Raw genomic sequence first — 9034 nt, 5'->3', positions numbered from 1 at the left:
TATATATAAAGAGAGAGAGAGAGAGAGAGAGAGAGAGAGATAAGATAGATAGATAGATATGTATGTATGTTTATAGGTATAGATCCTATAATAAATCCTGGAATTTGCTAAGCTCCTTCTACATTGATTTAGAACGCATTAGCAATTAACTTGAGCTAGCTGTTTAATTAACTGGCCAACGTATTGATGTTTGAGGTCATTACTTATTAACTTGGGAAGCTTCGTGATGTTAACTGCATTAATATACACGTCATTTAAAATATATTTTCAACACAAAGTGGTTATTTCGTAATGCACTTCTATTCGTCTCTTACACCTTCTCCTTTCATTGGTTTTCATCTACCTATTTTGGATACTTTATCGATGTTATGATAAACTTATATTTGTAATCTACTAATTTCTTAATTGTATTAAAATAATAATTTTAACAACCAAGTAGTCAAAACGAATATATGAAGATCACAAATGTTTCCCAACCAAAGGAAACACTAAATTCCAGTTAGTTAAGTTGCTTCATGTCTGAAATATTTTAACATCAAATGATATTGTTGTTGTCTCTGTCTACTGAATGAGAAACCATAGATGATACACAAAGAAGAACGTCAACGAGTGTCAAGGACTACTTTGCCTTCCTACACAGAATACAATTTCTGAAGAAAAATGTATAGGTTCTTTTGCCAACGGAACGGAAATAGCGAATGATGACAGCTTTGATGTGTGTATGTAGCTCGGTGATATGTTCAACAATAATCTGTGGATTGCAGTAGCTCCTTTTCTCATATCTTTGCGTATGCATTTATATGATAATATTGAATGTAACACATTGCAGTTGAATCGTATTTAAAGCTTACATTTGAGTAGGTAGACTAATACTGATAATATATATTTGTCCATTTGTAGGTTTAAATATCTTGAATTTCTTAAACATTCCTAAAATGTTGTGCCTCTTACTGGTCACTCTAAATGTTTGCAAAGTTTCATGCAATATAATCTCAGAATGATGTTTACACAAATATAAGAATCTTGCAAAAAGTGGGCGATATATGTTTTCTCGACTGGTACATTATTTAGCGATGAGGTTGTGATAGGTTGTATGGATGTAGCCATGATTTAAGATTGCAATACGTAAAGGGGTAAAGTCGAAGATCCCCTTGGGTAATGAATGACCGTTGGATTACATCTACATAGTTCCACGCAGAGTCTGGGAGAGGTTGTTTATGGAAGACCAGCTTTTGCTCAAATATACCAGCTTCCGATATCTATAACACCGATGTTATCCAAGGGAAAAGCAAAGGCCGATATAGCTTGGCATCAGTAATGTCGCAACTCATTTCTACAGCTGAGTGAACTGGTGCAACGTGAGAGGAAGTGTTTTGCTCAGGACACCACGCAGCCAAGTCTGGGAATCGAACTCACTACCTCATGATTGAGAGCCCGTGCTCTAACCACTGAGCCATGAGTCTTCACTTGCAATGTATATGGTGACATAAATATATACAAGCACATATTTTATTGGAAGCTGTACAAATTTCGTGGTCTAATAACGATATGTGCAATTTAAAAGCAAAGAGTATTTATTTTAAGTAACGTTTATATAGTTGACTGTAAATTATATTAGAAGGATGCGTATATACATATTTACAAATATATAGAATTTGCATAATGGATGAAGCAAACGATCTCTTTTCAATGCTATTAGTCATATAATGTAAAAGTTCCTATTATGTCGGAAACCATGTAAATAAGTCAAAAGTATTTATCTGAATTTCTCCACTTCAATAATCGGATTAAAAATATTTATGTAAATGAATGTAAATTAATAGTTTTGGGAAAATGGATTTTGTAAAGCTTTCAATTATCTTAATTTGCGTTTCTGAGCTGAAAAAGTTTTTAAAAAACCACCACTATACTTTCTACTAAGATGCAAATCTCAACTAATTGTAAACATTTTGTATGTTATTCAGTACAAAAATGCATACAAAAATGGTGAAGTACACACATACGTATGTCTTCCTGATATAGAGTTTTGCTAACATGGAATATCATTTTACATAGATCAATGTCGGCTATATTATATGACAAAATAATCTGCTTCGTGCGTCTTTGAAGTTTATATATATTGCCACTCGAGTATGCATTGTACAAAAGTTCACACTACATATTCAATGTCTGCAGCATTCTCATATCTATGAGAAAAGCTTCCAAATTACGTAGCAAATTTGCTAATATATCATCCACAAATTTGGAACGAAATTGTTCGTGCAGATATGGCTTAGTTTTTGATACGTCAACAGGTCCAAGAATCATGGATGGCCGTACGTTTGCAAAATATGTTAAATTACATCAAATTGACACATAGCAAGCATACGGTGTAATAGGTTCTAAATCATTTAATTTCTGTTTAGATGTCCCTTCGAGATTGAATTATTATCATTCATAATAACAAAATTTATATGTATTCACGTTGATTCATTCTCCGTTTATATATAAACACACTGCCATTGACGATTTTTAATTTTCTTTGCATATATATTTATACATACATTTGTACGTACATACAATCAAATATGTAAATATATGTATACCTATATGTATCTGTCCGTAAATATACACAGACTAAGTACTCTGTCAGTTCAGCGACATACATATAAACAGTGTGAACGCGTTTGTTTGTGTGTGTGTGTTTGTGTGCGTGTGTGTGAGAGACAGAAAGAGAGAGAGAGAGAGAGAGAGAGAGAGAATGAGAGAGAGAGAGAAAGGGGGGAAAAGAATTATATCGCAAGAATTTTTACCAAAGACACCCTGCATCAAGTAATCGGTGCTGGATACATACTCCTGCTACATGTCTGTCTGTATGTATTTATGAATGCATTTATGTGTATACGTATGTATCTATCTACTTGTATATATATATAGATAAATATATATATATAATATATGTATGTATATATGTATGTATGTATGTACTCGCACACATACGTTTGTGTGTGTGTATTTTTCTGTGTATAAATCTTTTATCCCCTTTCTCTCTCTTTCATTCTCTCTCTCTCTCTATCTCTATCTCTCTCTCATTCTCTCTCTCTCTCTCTCTCTCTCTCTCTCTCTCTCACTCGCACACACACAAACAAACGTGATCACCCTGTTTATATTTATGTCGCTGAACTGACAGAGTACTTAGTACAATGAACGAAATCACTAATCATATTTGTACCGGCACAAATTATTATTAAATACGCAGGTTGATGTAATTGACTTACCCTCTCTATAAAAATGCGGGAATGTTATGAGAATTTGTTACTTGTATATATCTTTGTTATTTTCCGTTAAGAAATTTTATATTATTAGTGTACTTTGCTTACTAGAATCTGCGGAATTATTGCATGATCATTGATATATGTTATTATACATCACGCATCGCATGCTTAAGTGAATGGCAGAATTTATTCAACAACGAATACAGAATCTGAACGTTAAATGACGTGTCAATTTAAACTCTATTAGTGGCTCTAAAAGTTTATCTATGTTCACCTGTCTTTCTTCCCGCGCTTTATAAACAAAATACTAAATATAATGGTCGCAAAAAATGCCTCTCTTTGAATCTTGCTTAATTTCTTTCACTTTATTTCCTTCGTGTATAAATTGTCCTTGCTAATACTGAGAAATGGATATTTATTTGTTTAGAAATCCGAAGATTTGTTGTGTATAAAACAAAACAAAAAAAAAGCACACCTGCCACTTCCCTAGAATTTACGAATACGCGATTGTATACAACCCGCCCCAAAGAATAAGTTCTGAGGTGGATTTGTTCGAATAAAGGTGGTGTTCCAGTATTGCCGTAATCAAATTACTGAAACAAGTAAAGGACTAAAATAATGATTTAGGCTCAGGCATGGCTGGCAGGTAGGAAGCTTGATTTCCAACCACATGGTTCCGGGTTCAGCCCCACTGCGTGGCATCTTGGGCAAGTGACTTCTACTATAGCTTCAGGCCGACCAAAGCCGAGTGAGGGGATTTGGTAGAGGGAAACTGAAAGAAGCCCGTCACTTTCAAATTTATCAGAATATTTGGACTGAAGATTGGAATAGAGAAATTTTCTTTCGCTTAACCATGAAACGATTCGTATCCAATTAACTAAAGACTTGTTTTCTTAATGCTTTTCCCTCCGGTTTTTTGTTCTATGTGTGCCATAAATATCGCCATCCGTTTAGAGAAAAAATTGTAGTTTAGAATCAGTAGTTCTTTGACTGTTATTTCTAAATTTTCAGTATGTTGGAGAAGCAACTCAATGCTAATCCCTGTATATTTATGATTATATATATATATATATATGTTTGTGCGTCTCTGTTTGTTTCCCCACCATCTCTTGACAACTTAGCGTTTCGGCAAAATGACCGATAGAATAAGTACTAGACTTACATAAAATAAGTTCTGCTGTCAGTTAGTTCGACTAAAGGCGGTGCTCTAGCATGGCCACAACTAAATGATTGAAAGAAGTAAAAGGATAAAAGAATAACAGGGCATATACCTCTCTCTCTCTCTATCTCTCTCTGTATATATATATATATATATATATATAGAGAGAGAGAGAGAGATATAGCACAGCAATTTTTAAGTTGTGCATACGAGGATTTTGTTGTACCAATATTTGAATATTCTGCATAATGTAATGTCTGTAATCTAGAATGATTTATATTTATTTGAATTAATAGTGACGGAGCTTTGTCTCTTTCTTTTGAGTCTGAATTTTGGTGGGGATGGATGCGTCAGGCATTGGGTGGAAAATGTAATTTCCTGCAATCAAATGCTTCACATTTCTTTTCATCGAAATTTCCATATTGCAAGTGTGTTGTTTTAACTTTCCATATTCTTTGTGGCGAATTTGTTATAAATTTATAAGTACATACATGTTATACAGCAAAAATATGGAGAAATCGATTCTCTTGCCTAGTTTTCTCCATATTTTTTTCAACATATTAGTCTTACACATATTAATCTGAAACGTTTACCTATTTCCTAACAAAAATAATTCAAGAAACTATATTCGAACGATTGACTACAAACTCTATTATTATGAAAAAATAAAACAAGCAAAACAGCAAACAAGAGTAAATAGTGATTGTCTCTGCTTTTGTTTGTCGTTTCTTGTTCATAGCCAATTCATATACGTACCACGTTTAGGCCTATTCAGCTACAATTTTTTTTATAGTATTCTGACGACTGGACTAGATATTTTTTTTCACAAAGCTTAACTGATTTTAGAAGAGGAGAAAGAAAACAGAAAAAAAGTATTCGACCGAATTTTCATTCAATTCATGTAATATTCAACTTTTGATGTCTACCAACTTCGATTTTCTACTAAATGTTCCACTGCAGATCACAGATGCTTTAATTTTTTTATGTTTCAACACACTTTACCATTCTCCATAACAGACATTTTCTTTTTTTTTACTATTATAATCTTTCTACTTTGAAACATAACACGTTTTTGCTTTTTGTTTGGATTTGATTTTAGTTTTGACATCACTATCTGTGCCCTAAACTATAAAGAATACATTAAAAAATACTCGTTCGGAAGGGAAAGTATTACGTTCTTATTTTCCCCTATCAGTTTTATTTTCATTCGTTATGATATCTTCTCGCTCTATTGGGTAAATATCCACCATAGCATTTTATGCATTAATATTTTTGTATTTAAAAGCATCCATTAATGTTTTTTCTATTTAATTTTTTATTAGTAATATAATGATTCATAGAAATAATCATGTGTGTTTTTATTATAAAGTTTCACTTGTTTCACTATGATTTCATCAGAGATAATTTTGTAAAACAAATAACGAATGCGTCGAGAGTGAATCCTTCAACGTGAACACTGTTTTACGTTCACTTTTAATTTATTATAATCATATGATGATATGTAGTGCAATCTGCAACATTATTTTCCAGAAAGCGATAGATACGTGAATCTTATCCAGTGAAACAGATATTTTTATTTCCATTTTACCTCTTAAGTTGTTAAACTGGTAATATATTTTTACAGTGATTGATTTAGCAGTAATTTATTTAAGAATGTTATTAGTATGATTTGATCTGATCCCTAATATACTAACTTTCCATGTTGCATATTAGTATATCTCCTACATTGTATGTATATGTCTATAGAATTGAAATTTCAATGATTAGAATAACGTGACTCTACGAAACGCTAAGTTACAGCGGACGTAAACAAACCAGCACTGGCCGTCAAGTGTTGTTGAGTGGCACCACGCACATGGAATCTCACAAACATAGACACATGCACACACGCATATGTTTATGTAACGGATTTATTTCAGATTCGGTCTACGAAATTCATTCTCAAGTAACTTTAATAATAAACATTTAGTATCAATGAAAACACGGCGTTTCATTGCTTAGATATGTTTCAATAAAACTCTTGATCAGAAAACGAAGTCTACTGATATAGAGCATTGACATGATACAGTATAAAAATCACTGATTTATGAGTAATTGATGTTGTACTTATATTGTAAGCAAACAGTAATTTATATCTCAATATTTTCTAGGAAAAGAATCACGAAAGAGATCTTGATTAATTCTAACTTAAAATGTATACAGTGTCCTGATAAAGAGTCACACATTCTAGATCATACATACATACATCCATGCATACACACACATACATACATTCATGCATATATACATATATACATTCATACATATATACATACATATATACGTACAAAGGATATACTGTGTGCGTATGTGTGAGTAGACACATCTTTGGGTGTTGAAAACAAAAATTTATAGAATTTTCTTTGGATGAAGTCAAAGTGCAATAACAACGACTTATGATCTTTTTTTTCCACACTTTTCTACTCACCGATGTATTTCAAGTAAAAATAAGTTCCCAAATCCCAGCGTTGCTATTTCAACATTTACTCTAAATAAACGTTGAAGTATGCACTCAATCATATGTGATTGTTTTATGTCATCTTTTGTATTTACGCAACTGAATCAATGTACATCTCACATCCACCTCCCTGCGGAAACAGCTAACAATCTATAAGCCGCCATCTCACATACCCTCATTCATTCATATATAAATGTCTGTATATATATATATATATATATATATACGTGTGTGTATGTGTCTGTGTGTACATACATTTCTACGTATATATGTATGTGTATATATATGTGTGTGTGTGTGTGTGCTTGTGTGTGTACGTCTGTTCTAATTTACATGTGAGCAATTAATCCGATTAGCTAAATTAAAGAACCTATTCTGGCACCGATGCAAACATAACTCCACCAGCAAGATGAGGATTAGAGAATTCAGTAAATTTCTACCCAGTAATAACAATTATTTACCGAGCACCTCATATGTTTAAAGATATTGGTGTCATTTGGAGCATTTATTTAATAGAACTTTGCTTAAACTGATTGACAGGTGACGAATATACTACGAAAGAAGAAAATGTTCAATATCTAAATCCTAATCAATATGTCGATAATTAACTTTTGTGTTAAGTTTTAAGGAGGTAAGAGTTCCATTCAGGGAGCTTAGATTTTTAATTCCTCTACAAATTCTACATTTATGCACAAGGTCAGGGAAGCAAAAGCATTACGAGACAAACACACAAACACACACACATACATACACTATGCAATTATACAAAAATCAACTTAATCTACAGACACTCAAATATATACGTTTAAAAAAATTTTCATTTGGTCTAACATGCATCTATCTATCGTCCTCTCTATATATCTATGTATCAATCGATCTATCTATTAATCTATCTATCTATTTCTCTATCTATCCATCAATACATTGGATTGTTTTTTTTTAATTATGGTTATTTAATGTGAAAGAAAAGATGTTCTTTTTATACAAAGATGACTTTCGGCCATCTTTCTTGCCACTTCATGATTCCGCGCTTATAGAATTTCTGTTCCTTATCAGCCAAAGACTGAAGTAAGTGCGATTTAAGGTTATCATCATTATTGAATGTTTTCCAATTCTAAAAATTTTGCAAACATCGAAATAATAGCTTGATGGTGCAAGGTCACGGCTATATGGTAAATGGAACGTCACTTCCCAACGAAGCTCCAATAATTTTTCACGAGTTAGCAAAGACCTGTGATGTCCAGCGTTGTCCTAGTGGAGCACCATTCCCTTACGATTTGGCGATTCTGGCCGCTTTTCTATGATTGCTGCTTCCAGATTTCATTATTTGTTGAGAATAAACATTTGAATTGACCGTTTGGCTCGTTGGAAGCAGCTCCAAATACACAACCAGATTGTAATGCCACCAGAGTGACAGCATGCTCGTTTTATAATGCAATTTAACTTTCGACGTAGTTTCTGCTGGTTCATTAAGCTTGGACCATGATCATTTTCGATCGATATTATTTTAGACAATCCATTTTTCGTCACCAGTGATAATTTGTTTCAAAAACAGGTTAATTTCATTCGTTGTGTTAAGTGGATCTTTTTGTGAATTATTTGCGGAACCAAAATATCGAGCATTTTAACGAGTCCAAAATATTTTAAGTGGTATTCAATTATTGTGTTTGACATATTTAACCGCTCTACAATATCTCGCATAGTCATATAACAAAGAGATTCAATTGTGGCTTTGTTTCAGTCATTATCAATTTCAGTAGGTCGACAAGAACGTTGCTCATCTTTGAGTGAAAGTTAGCAGAACGGAATGCTTTAAGCCATTTCTGACAAGTGAATTCATTTAACCAATGAAGAATATTAACTCTTAGTGAGCCTCAGCGGCAAACTATAGAAAGAAACGTTCGTTTTTGCACTGCATTTAGCAATTGACACTAAATTAACAGCTGTAAACATTACGTGCAATTTGCTTCTAAATTAAGCTAAAGGTAACGGCTATCTAATGTCAAAAGAACAAAATCATAACATTGACAAAGGTCATTCAAAAAAGGCATAACTAAGAAACAAAATTACTCTCTTGCTAAATCAATACATACATATATATATATATAAATATATATATATATA

General features: G+C 32.7%; 1 protein-coding gene across 1 annotated transcript in view; it reads left to right on the top strand.

Moving 5' to 3' along the window:
- Positions 1-9034, top strand: part of LOC128249520 (uncharacterized) — a 534102-nt gene that overhangs the window by 97733 nt on the left and 427335 nt on the right. The window lies entirely within an intron of this gene.

Source organism: Octopus bimaculoides, chromosome 15 (assembly GCF_001194135.2).
Source record: "Octopus bimaculoides isolate UCB-OBI-ISO-001 chromosome 15, ASM119413v2, whole genome shotgun sequence".
NCBI lineage: Eukaryota > Metazoa > Mollusca > Cephalopoda > Octopoda > Octopodidae > Octopus > Octopus bimaculoides.
Note: the sequence above shows the minus strand (reverse complement) of the source record. Positions and strands in the feature narration are given on the sequence as shown.